Here is an 11,025-nt window from a genome sequence, read left to right as displayed (position 1 = left end):
CATGTGAATAACTTTACACTTTTCTTTATTTTGGGGTCAATTATCACTTTTTGGACCATACAGATATCTTACGTAAATCATTTGGCAAGTCGTTTTGATCATCTGGTGACTTTACAATACGGTAAATGACAGCATCATCTACAAACAATCTAAGATGGCTACTCAGAATGTCTCCTATGTCGTTAATATAGATCAGGAAAAACAGAGGGCCTATAACACATCCTTGGGGAACGCCGGATATTACTTCTGTTTTACTCGATGACTTTCCGTCTATTACTACTAACTGTGACCTTTCTGACAGGAGATCACGAATCCAGTCGCACAACTGAGGTGATACTCCCTAGGCACGCAGTTTGGTTAGAAGACGCTTGTGAGGAACGATGTCGAAAGCCTCCTGGAAATCTTTGGCATCACCTGCCGATAGCACTTATTACTTCATGAGTATAAAGAGATAACTGTGTTTCGCAAGAAAGATATTTTCTGAATCCGTGCTGACTATGTGTCAATAAGTCGTCTTCTTCGAGGTACTTCATAATGTTCGAATACAGTATATGTTCCAAACCCTACTGCAAATCGACGTTAGTGGTGTAGTCCTGTAATTCAGTGGATTACTCCTACTTTCCTTTTTGGGTATTGGTGTGACTTGAGCAATTTTTCAGTCTTAGGTGCGGATCTTTCTGTGAGCGAGTGGTTGTATATAATTACTAAATATGGGGCTATTGTATCAGCATACTCTTAAAGGAACCTCACTGGTATACAATCTGGACCGAAGTCCTTGCCGTTATTAGTGAATTTAAGTTGCTTCACTACACCGAGGGTATCTACTTCTATGTTTCTCAGTAGTTGTTCTTGATTGGAATTCAGGAATATTTACTTCGTCGTCTATGGTGGAGTTTCGGAAAACCGTGTTAAGAACTCTGCTTTAGTGGCAGTGTCATCAATAACTTCACCGCTGCTACCGCGCAGTGAAGGTATTGATTGCGTCTTGCCACCGATGTGCTTTATGTATGACCAGAATCTCTTTGGCCCACTGAAGCTTGTACTAGTTTAAGATGTTCCTAACAAGTGCTATCCAGCACACAAATAATATCGGCAGGTATCTACGATGTCATCTGGTAGCATTGTAAGTTGTTTGAGTATTTTATATGCTGTGAGAATCTCGAGTTTCAGACAGAGATGTGGTATTTATTCCACTATTGGTCATTAAAATTGCTGCACCAAGAAGAAACGCAGATGATAAACGGGTATTCACTGAACAAATATAATACACTAGAACTGACATGTGATTATATTTTTACGCAATTTGGGTGCATAGATCCTGATAAATCAGTACCCAGAACAACCACCTCTGGCCGTAATAACTGCCTTGATATGCCTGGGCATTGAGTCAAACAGAACTTGGATGGCGTGTACAGGTACAGCGGCCCATGCAGCTTCAACACGATACCACAGTTCATCAAGAGTAGTGACTGGCGTATTGTGATGAGCCAGTTGCTCGGCCACCATTGACCAGACGTTTTCAATTCGTCAGAGATCTGGAGAATGTGCTGGCCAGGGCAGCAGTCGAACATTTTCTGTGTCCAGAAAGGCCCGTACAGGACCTGCAACATGCGGTCGTGCATTATCCTGCTGAAATGTAGGGTTTCGCAGGGATCGAATGAAGGGTAGAGCCATGGGTCGTAACACGTCTGAAATGTAACGTCCACTGTTCAAAGTGCCGTCAATGCGAACAAGAGGTAACCGAGACGTGTAACCAACGGCACACCATACCATCACGCCGGGTGATACGCCAGTATGGCGATGACGAATACGCGCTTCCAATGTGTCTTCACGGCGATGTCGCCAAACACGGATGCGACCATCATGATGCTGTAAACAGAACCTCGATTCATCCAAGAAAAATGAGGTTTTGCCATTCGTGCACTGAGGTTCGTTGTTGAGTACACCGTCGCAGGTGCTCCTGTCTGTGATGCAGCATCAAGGGTAACCGCAGCTACGGTCTCCGAGCTGATAGTCTGTGTTGCTGCAAACGTCGTCGAACTGTTCGTGCAGATGGTTGTTGTCTTGCAGACGTCCCCATCTGTTGACTCAGGGATCGAGACGTGGCTGCACGATCCGTTACAGCCGTGCGGATAAGATGCGTGTCATCTCAACTGATAGTGGTACGAGGTCGTTGGTATTCTGGTAACAGCCAGTGGATCTCGACCAAAGCGAGCAGCAACGTCGCGATACGATAAACCGCAATCGCGATAGGCTACAATTTGACCTTTATCAAAGTCAGAAACGTGATGGTACGCATTTTTCCTCCTTACACGAGGCATCACAACAACGTTTCACCAGGCAACGCTGGTCAACTGCTGTTTGTGTATGAGAAATCGGTTGGAAACTTTCCTCATGTCAGCTCGTTGTAGGTGTCGCCACAGACGCCAACCTTGTGTGAATGCTCTGAAAAGCTAATCATTTGTATATCACAGCATTTTCTTCCCGACAGTTAAATTTCGCGTCTGTAGCACGTCATCTTCGTGGTGTAGCAATTTTAATGGCCAGTAGTGTAGAAGTTTTGTAGTTCATGTTTACTTTTCTAACAGCTGCTCGAGAAATGTTTTTCACGTTGTTTCTTCACAAGAGGGGTTACTTACATCAGTTGAGGAATGTCTCGCACTTATCACACTCATGGAGGAGTGACAAAAATAGATATATGTGATGTAGTGATGGGTAGAAATGGATAAAGATACGTTGAATTTTTTGTATTCTTAACCTCACAAATTAAAGAAAGTGATGTGGTGAAGCATTGTTCATTTATTGCAGTTCTCTTCATAATAAGGGAAGCGTCATGGTAGCAGCTCTACCAGCTGCCGGTCGTTCTTCTGCCTGGCGAGGTCCAGGGGGGTGCTCCCCGCACTGCTTGTGGCCCACTCATCGGCGCCTGCCACCAGCAGCTCCGCCACCGCCTCTGCGTGGCCGTTCTCCACCGCCCAGTGCAGCGGCGTCCTCTGCCACTGATCCGCAGCGTTGGGGTCAGCACAGGACTCGACCAGCAGCCGCACCACTCGCAGTGACCTGCTGCCGCAGTCAGGTGCAGGGGCGTGTCCCGGTGGCTGGTCCCGGAGTCCACGTCTGCCCCGGCCTCCAGCAGGCAGCGCACTCCCCCCACGTGCCCTCTGGCTGCCGCCCAGTGCAGCCCGGTCGACTCCTTCACATCCCTCGCCTCCAGGACGGCCCCTGCAGCTAGCAGCGCCAACACACCTTCCACTGCCCGTCGCTTGCCTGCCTCGATCAGCCTTCTGTCTCTCTCCTCTTGAGGACTCCACCCGTACAGAGCATCGGGATTATTGGTTATCACTGTTAGCATTCAACCGCGATTCTTATACATATATCTTAACAACGCGTTTCAACATACAATGCTCTCATCATCAGGTTGTAAAGTCTATGTCATGAAATTAAACGGATTAAAAAGACAAAATACCATCACAAATACACTCCTGGAAATGGAAAAAAGAACACATTGACACCGGTGTGTCAGACCCACCATACTTGCTCCGGACACTGCGAGAGGGCTGTACAAGCAATGATCACACGCACGGCACAGCGGACACACCAGGAACCGCGGTAATGGCCGTTGAATGGCGCTAGCTGCGCAGCATTTGTGCACCGCCGCCGTCAGTGTCAGCCAGTTTGCCGTGGCATACGGAGCTCCATCGCAGTCTTTAACACTGGTAGCATGCCGCGACAGCGTGGACGTGAACCGTATGTGCAGTTGACGGACTTTGAGCGAGGGCGTATAGTGGGCATGTGGGAGGCCGGGTGGACGTACCGCCGAATTGCTCAACACGTGGGGCGTGAGGTCTCCACAGTACATCGGTGTTGTCGCCAGTGGTCGGCGGAAGGTGCACGTGCCCGTCGACCTGGGACCGGACCGCAGCGACGCACGGATGCACGCCAAGACCGTAGGATCCTACGCAGTGCCGTAGGGGACCGCACCGCCACTTCCCAGCAAATTAGGGACACTGTTGCTCCTGGGGTATCGGCGAGGACCATTCGCAACCGTCTCCATGAAGCTGGGCTACGGTCCCACACACCGTTAGGCCGTCTTCCGCTCACGCCCCAACATCGTGCAGCCCGCCTCCAGTGGTGTCGCGACAGGCGTGAATGGAGGGACGAATGGAGACGTGTCGTCTTCACCAATGAGAGTCGCTTCTGCCTTGGTGCCAATGATGGTCGTATGCGTGTTTGGCGCCGTGCAGGTGAGCGCCACAATCAGGGCTGCATACGACCGAGGCACACAGGGCCAACACCCGGCATCATGGTGTGGGGAGTGATCTCCTACACTGGCCGTACACCACTGGTGATCGTCGAGGGGACACTGAATAGTGCACGGTACATCCAAACCGTCATCGAACCCATCGTTCTACCATTCCTAGACCGGCAAGGGAACTTGCTGTTCCAACAGGACAATGCACGTCCGCATGTATCCCGTGCCACCCAACGTGCTCTAGAAGGTGTAAGTCAACTACCCTGGTCAGCAAGATCTCCGGATCTGTCCCCCATTGAGCATGTTTGGGACTGGATGAAGCGTCGTCTCACGTGGTCTGCACGTCCAGCACGAACGCTGGTCCAACTGAGGCGCCAGGTGGAAATGGCATGGCAAGCCGTTCCAGAGGACTACATCCAGCATCTCTACGATCGTCTCCATGGGAGAATAGCAGCCTGCATTGCTGCGAAAGGTGGATATACACTGTACTAGTGCCGACATTGTGCATGCTCTGTTGCCTGTGTCTATGTGCCTGTGATTCTGTCAGTGTGATCATATGATGTATCTGACCCCAGGAATGTGTCAATAAAGTTTCCCCTTCCTGGGACAATGAATTCACGGTGTTCTTATTTCAATTTCCAGGAATGTAGTTGGGAAGTCCATAGAGTAAAACAGAATTAAAACTATATTGGACTATGGGTCCTCATCTTACATTGAAGTTGTTGATACAAGTCGATGGCCATCCCATAGCTACCAAGTATGCTGTCGCACTGTGCCGGGTCGGGAGCTGTTGTGGACTGATGTGCCTAGGTGTTGTGGCATGGTTACAGCCGTGTGCTTGGCGGTAACGCTATGCTATTGGGCGCCTTATTTCCTTATTGCATTAGTCTGCCATCGTTAGCCTCTGGCAACTCCGTCAGTGACATGTTACAAGTTTAAAGTCGCATACCTACCCTAAAATAATTCTAAAAACCCACTAAAAAATCTCATTTCTTTCCAATTATCTTGTGCATTTAGAATATTGCTTTGTTTCTTTTCATGGACAGCTATCTCGAGCTCCTCTAGTAAATCAAGTTTCCTCCATTTCCTTTCTACATGCAATATTTCTACGTTATATTCTATGCTTTTAAGGGGATGGCCTGTTTCATATATATGGTTCGCAACAGCTGATTTGTCATAATTTCCTAACCTGAACGCATCTTTATGTTCTTTATACTGGATAGCGAATGATCTTCCTGTCTGCACTATATATTTTGCATCACAAGTTCTGCACTGAATCTTAGAAATATTGCATGTAGAAAAGAAAGGGAGAAAACTTGATTTACTAGAGGAGCTCGAGATAGCTATCCATGAAGAGAAACAAGGCAATATTCTAAATGCACAAGATAATTTTAAAGAAATGAGATTTTTTAGCGGGTTTTTAGAATTATTTTAGGGTAGGTATGCGACTTTAAACTTGTAGCATGTCACTGACGGAGTTGCCAGAGGCTAGCGATGGCAGACTAATGCAATAAGGAAATAAGGCGCCCAATAGCATAGCGTTACCGTCAAGCACATGGCTGTAACCACGCCACAACACCTAGGCACGTCAGTCCACAACAGCTCCCGAGCCGGTAGCTACGGGACGGCCATCGACTTGTGTCAACAACTTCAATGTAAGACGAGGACCCATAGTCCAATATCCTTTTAATTATGTTTTACTCTATGGACTTCCCAACTATTTGTGATGGTATTTTGTCTTTTTAATCCGTTTAATTTCATGACATAGACTTTACAACCTGATGATGAGAGCATTGTCTCTTGAAATCGTTGTTAAAATACATGTATAAGAATCGCGGTTGAATGCTACCTCGACTCTGTAGTGGATTATATTGAATTGGGATTATTACACTCTGCTGTTAACACACATACGCACACCACACACATCAAATGCAGAAAACTGTCTCAGATGGGAACTCTGAACATATTTGCCTACACGTACGCCCATCAACAAGTTAGCAATCTGGAAATCTTGCTTCTATGATACATAAGCCCGAAAGTCAGTTTATAGGCTACATATGTATAGTAAAATACCCTCATTGTAAAATCTTCATCAACTTCCCATTAAAAAAACCTGAGCCGTGTGGGCCTCGTGTTCCCGTCGTTATGTATTTTACACCCTGTTTTTTTTTAACGCTCTTCCGCCTCTCTACGTTAATTTAAGCTAGTACTGTCACTGAGTTCCTGCTTTGACCAGCGTTATCAGCGCGTATCGAGACATCCCAGAGCCGTGGTAAAAATTGCTATTTTGAAGAGTGCACCGCAGCGCCTAGTGTGAAGCGATTTGAGGGTGCTGCGCCAGGTATTCTCGAGAAATCGCAGTTTATTAGAACTTAAGTGATTGGTGATACGTTGTTTGATTTACTCTTGTTAAATTCTACTTGTTTTCTTGGTGAGGTCACCAGCCGTTTTGCTTTGGGGTCGTCCCACCATTCTTCTCCATTTGCCCACCCGTGGGAAGGTGGTTGTTAATAAGTTGGGTGGTCCGTTTTTCCCTTGTGGAGTAGGGGCAAGTTAGAGCAACCTGCGGTTCGGGTTGTTCAATAATCTCCCTATCAATCTATCGTACATTAGTAGCTGCCTCTGTCATATTTGTTGGATTTGGTGTGTTAACCAGTTTATTGCTTGGCGTGTAACAGCCTAATACCTGAAATATGTTTTGATCTTTGGAAACTTTGATATTATTGCCTATGATCTTGAGAGGTGGTATCTGTGTACTGTAGAGCATCTAAACTATTGTTTGGCCAACCTTGTAGAATTTTATATAAGATTGCATTCCATGGGATTTTATTTAAATGATCATTTTAGTACATAAAGTTGCCACCCTTTCACCGTAAGACTTTTCCTAGAAGTTATTGAAACGCGAATGAAACTCTGGGACACGGTTCACGTATTTCAGCTGCCAGCCAGTGCGGCATTGTCAAAAGCTTTCTCTAGGTCTACAAATGCTAGAAACGTAGGTTTGCCCTTTCTTAATCTAGCTTCTAAGATGAGTCGTAGGGTCAGTATTGCCTCGCGTGTTCCAACATTTCTACGGAATCCAAACTGATCTTCCCCGAGGTCAGCTTCTACTAGTTTTTCCATTCTTCTGTAAAGAATTCGCTTTAGTATTTTGGAGCTTATATATATATCTGCACGAACAGTTCGATGAGCGTTTGCAGCAGCATGGACTATCAGCTCGGAGTGCGGCAACAGACAGCTTCTCCGCGTCTTCACGAGGCGAGATCGCCAAGTGCTAGAAAGCTCAGAGCATCAGCTGAGCAGACATATTGTCCGTGTCGCCAGTGTAATGCAGAATTGACAGTGTCGCAGAATACATTTGGCAACTACGTGATCGTCTATTTACTTCCCGGTATGGTTCAGATTTGTACTGCTAAATTCATCTGATATTTCGTTGTCATTTCCGGTATATAATCTGACTGATTGTCACTTAAGATTAAACAGTGGGGTGTCAAATTTATTACTTGATTAGAGAGAGGTCATTCCACACAGAACATATAACTAATCTCATATTTAACGCTACTAAGTCTCTCTACTGAAGAAGAATACGGCAGTGAAAGGGCAGCAGTAGCGGCTGTGACCACCACCACCTAAAGAGAAGGCCGCGGCGCGCTCTTGTGACGTCACGCAAAGCGGGCCAGGGTTGGCTTGGCGCTGCGCTTAAGGATTCGAGACGCACGGCCTGCAAATCTTTGTCAAACGGTTTTACAGAACCTGTTCCGTAAAAAATAATTAATTTCTGAAATACTTCTAGCTTTATATGGCAGCTTCACGATGAAGTGCCAATCATTTCGATAATGTTCGTAACTATTGTGGTATTTCACAGATGAGTATCAAATTTGAGAACGTTGCCATCAAAAATAGGTGGCGCTATGAATTTGTGTTTGATGCATATTATACATTCTACTGCTGAGTGTGAAATACAGATGAGGTTTGGAAATTTTCGTAAAACTTTGGATCAATATCTGCTTCCAATCTCGAAAAAATTGAGCATCTGCAGCAACTTCACTTCCGATCGCAACGCGCGGGAATGAAATAGTCATAACGCCTCTCATATCTCGTAAACTGCTGGAGATAACGAAACGAGATCTTGGCTAATGATACCACGCAAAGAGGAGAGTACTTTGCCGTATGGTTAAAATACATAACTTTATCAATCGCGATATAGCAGAAGCTATAGTTTATAATTCTTTTTTACCGGTAGTGTAATTGCTTAAGACTTTATCAATAGCCAGTGAAAACGTACGAGTGCGGGATGTAAATAATATTGCAATATACATGATAAAACAAGTACATTTGTGAAAAATGCACTGTGATTTTCTGGACCATACGACTATTATTTGCACTCACTCGAAAAATTCTGCACTAATACAGTGTATAATATTAAATTCCTCTGCCTTCAGTATCCTAAATAAATATTCTGTAACTGTTTATAGAGCGCCCTCAGGAAAGCTGAGTACATTCCCCAAGCAAACAATCACTTTTAACTCACCTTTTCTCAGAAACAAAAACAATTACGCGTTGTTATTGTAATGTAAATTTTCTTTCCTGTAAAAATATGGCAGATTTTGAGCATTTGATGAGCCGTGTGCAGGTGTTGACTTTCTCACAAGAGTTGCAAAGAACTTTACAAGCCTGATTGACAATACTCTGCAGATAAAAGAATCAGCAACATATGTTTAAGTGAAATTTTAGATGTATTCCTGACCATAATGGTCAGCTGTTCAAAATGTATGCTGTAAGCCCTGCAAACAACAGTAGTTTTATCAACAGGACCTTTATATAAGTCTACAGTGAAAATCTACAAACCTTCAGCAGCAGTTGGAATGAGACAATGTGTCACGCTAAAAATGTCAATAATAAATTTAACCTACTTCTAGATTAATTTGTTCCATTGTTTGAAGCTGTATTTCGTAATAGAATTTCATTAAGTGTCTACCTACGTGACTGCAGGAGACAGTGACTCATTAAGGGGAGAAAAAAAAGGGGGAATGTTGTATACAATACTAAGAATTGTATTAAACTTCAGAACAAGGGACACTACAATTCACATTAGCACTTTAGTAACTCCAGGGATAGATCAGAAATCACTGCTGGTGACTACAGCAAGTTAAATTCTTTGTAGTATGTAGACAGATTACTGTAACATGAGAACGGTAGTACTCAGCATGCTTAAAATAATGTAATTTTTAATAGTTTATGTTAATGTAGGATTATAAAACACTAGAAGTAATGAACTATAATTTATTTAAGTCAGTCATATGTACATCTACTTCCTGAAAATGTTGTTACGAAATCCAGGGCACAACATGGCTCCATTACAGAAATAGATCACGATTTCCATCTTAAAAGGCAGCAAGCCTTTTCTACTTTCAGAACGATTGATTAGTTGTACACATTTGATATATTGTATTTTGTGAAAAATGACAGTTGCAAAACATGTCAGACGCGTATAACAGGTTACATTACCAGTCTTACTGTCTATAAAATTTAATAATTGTGACTAACAATGACTTATGTTGCTGACTAAAGTATTAACTCAGACAGAGTTATAGAGCAACAAACATTTGTTGGAATGTATGCACCATGATATAAAGGTGTACTGGGATGAGGCACTACTGAAGGACATTCAACGAAGTGAAAATGTAGCTAGTCGTTGGAAACTAATAAGTAATGGTAATACTGAGTACGACAACATATCAGACCAACCTCACATTACAGTTGAATACCTGATCCACAACTGAAAGAACTCTTTTATATTGTTACTGCACAGCTATGCAACATATGTTGAAAACCCTGCCATAAGCTAGAAGTAGGCCAATTTCCTTGTAATGAACTTAAGTGTAAACAAAATAAATCAGAGGAACTAACTCTGGGATTAGCTAAAGATGTACAACATAAATCAAAACTGTAACAATTTTACACTGATTCCAAATTAAACTGAATGGTGTAGGATATAATGTCCTGTACATTCAAATAAAATGCAGCAACATGACACTCCTTAATGTTTGTAAGGATACTCTCCATCTATATAGGTGGGAAGAACTTTTCCTTAATTACTATATAAAAACCACCTTTCACATTATTCCTTTTAGAATAAACTGTTTCAATTAAACTGACTGTATGGAACACCAAAGCTGTATTTTAATGCTGTGAAGTGATTTTCTGTAACACAAGATTCTACAGCTACTGGCAAAAACAGTTCAAGAACACACTTTTCACTCAGTACCAAAGTGTGTGCTGTTATGAAATTTTCTAGCATATTAAACACATGTGCGGTCCAAGCCTGACACACAGCGTCACGCTAACAAGGGGCTAAAAAAAAAAAAAAAAAAAAAAAAAAAAAAAAAAAAAAAAAAAAAAAAAAAAGAAAGAAAAAAAAAACACCAATAAGATTAGTAACAAATTAAGGGTCACAGTCTGGATGAGATGCAAATTTGGGAATGGAGACCAATTACTGTGTCTGATATTAAACTATTCCAAACTGTGAGTGGAATAAGCAACTACTAGAATGTAACTATGTCTCAGTAAAATAATATATGCAAAGCAATAACTAATTGTTACCCATTGCAACAATACTGACAGCTTGTATCAAAATTTAGATGAACAGTTGTTATGAGTATTAACTACATTAGGGAACACCCTGGTGTCATTCTGATTCAGGAAAATGGGAGAAATCCATTTTTGGCTTTCCCTTTTGTAGTATTGTAATATTCTACTTTAAGTTTTATATG

Source organism: Schistocerca americana, chromosome 11 (genome assembly GCF_021461395.2).
Source record: "Schistocerca americana isolate TAMUIC-IGC-003095 chromosome 11, iqSchAmer2.1, whole genome shotgun sequence".
NCBI lineage: Eukaryota > Metazoa > Arthropoda > Insecta > Orthoptera > Acrididae > Schistocerca > Schistocerca americana.
Note: the sequence above shows the minus strand (reverse complement) of the source record.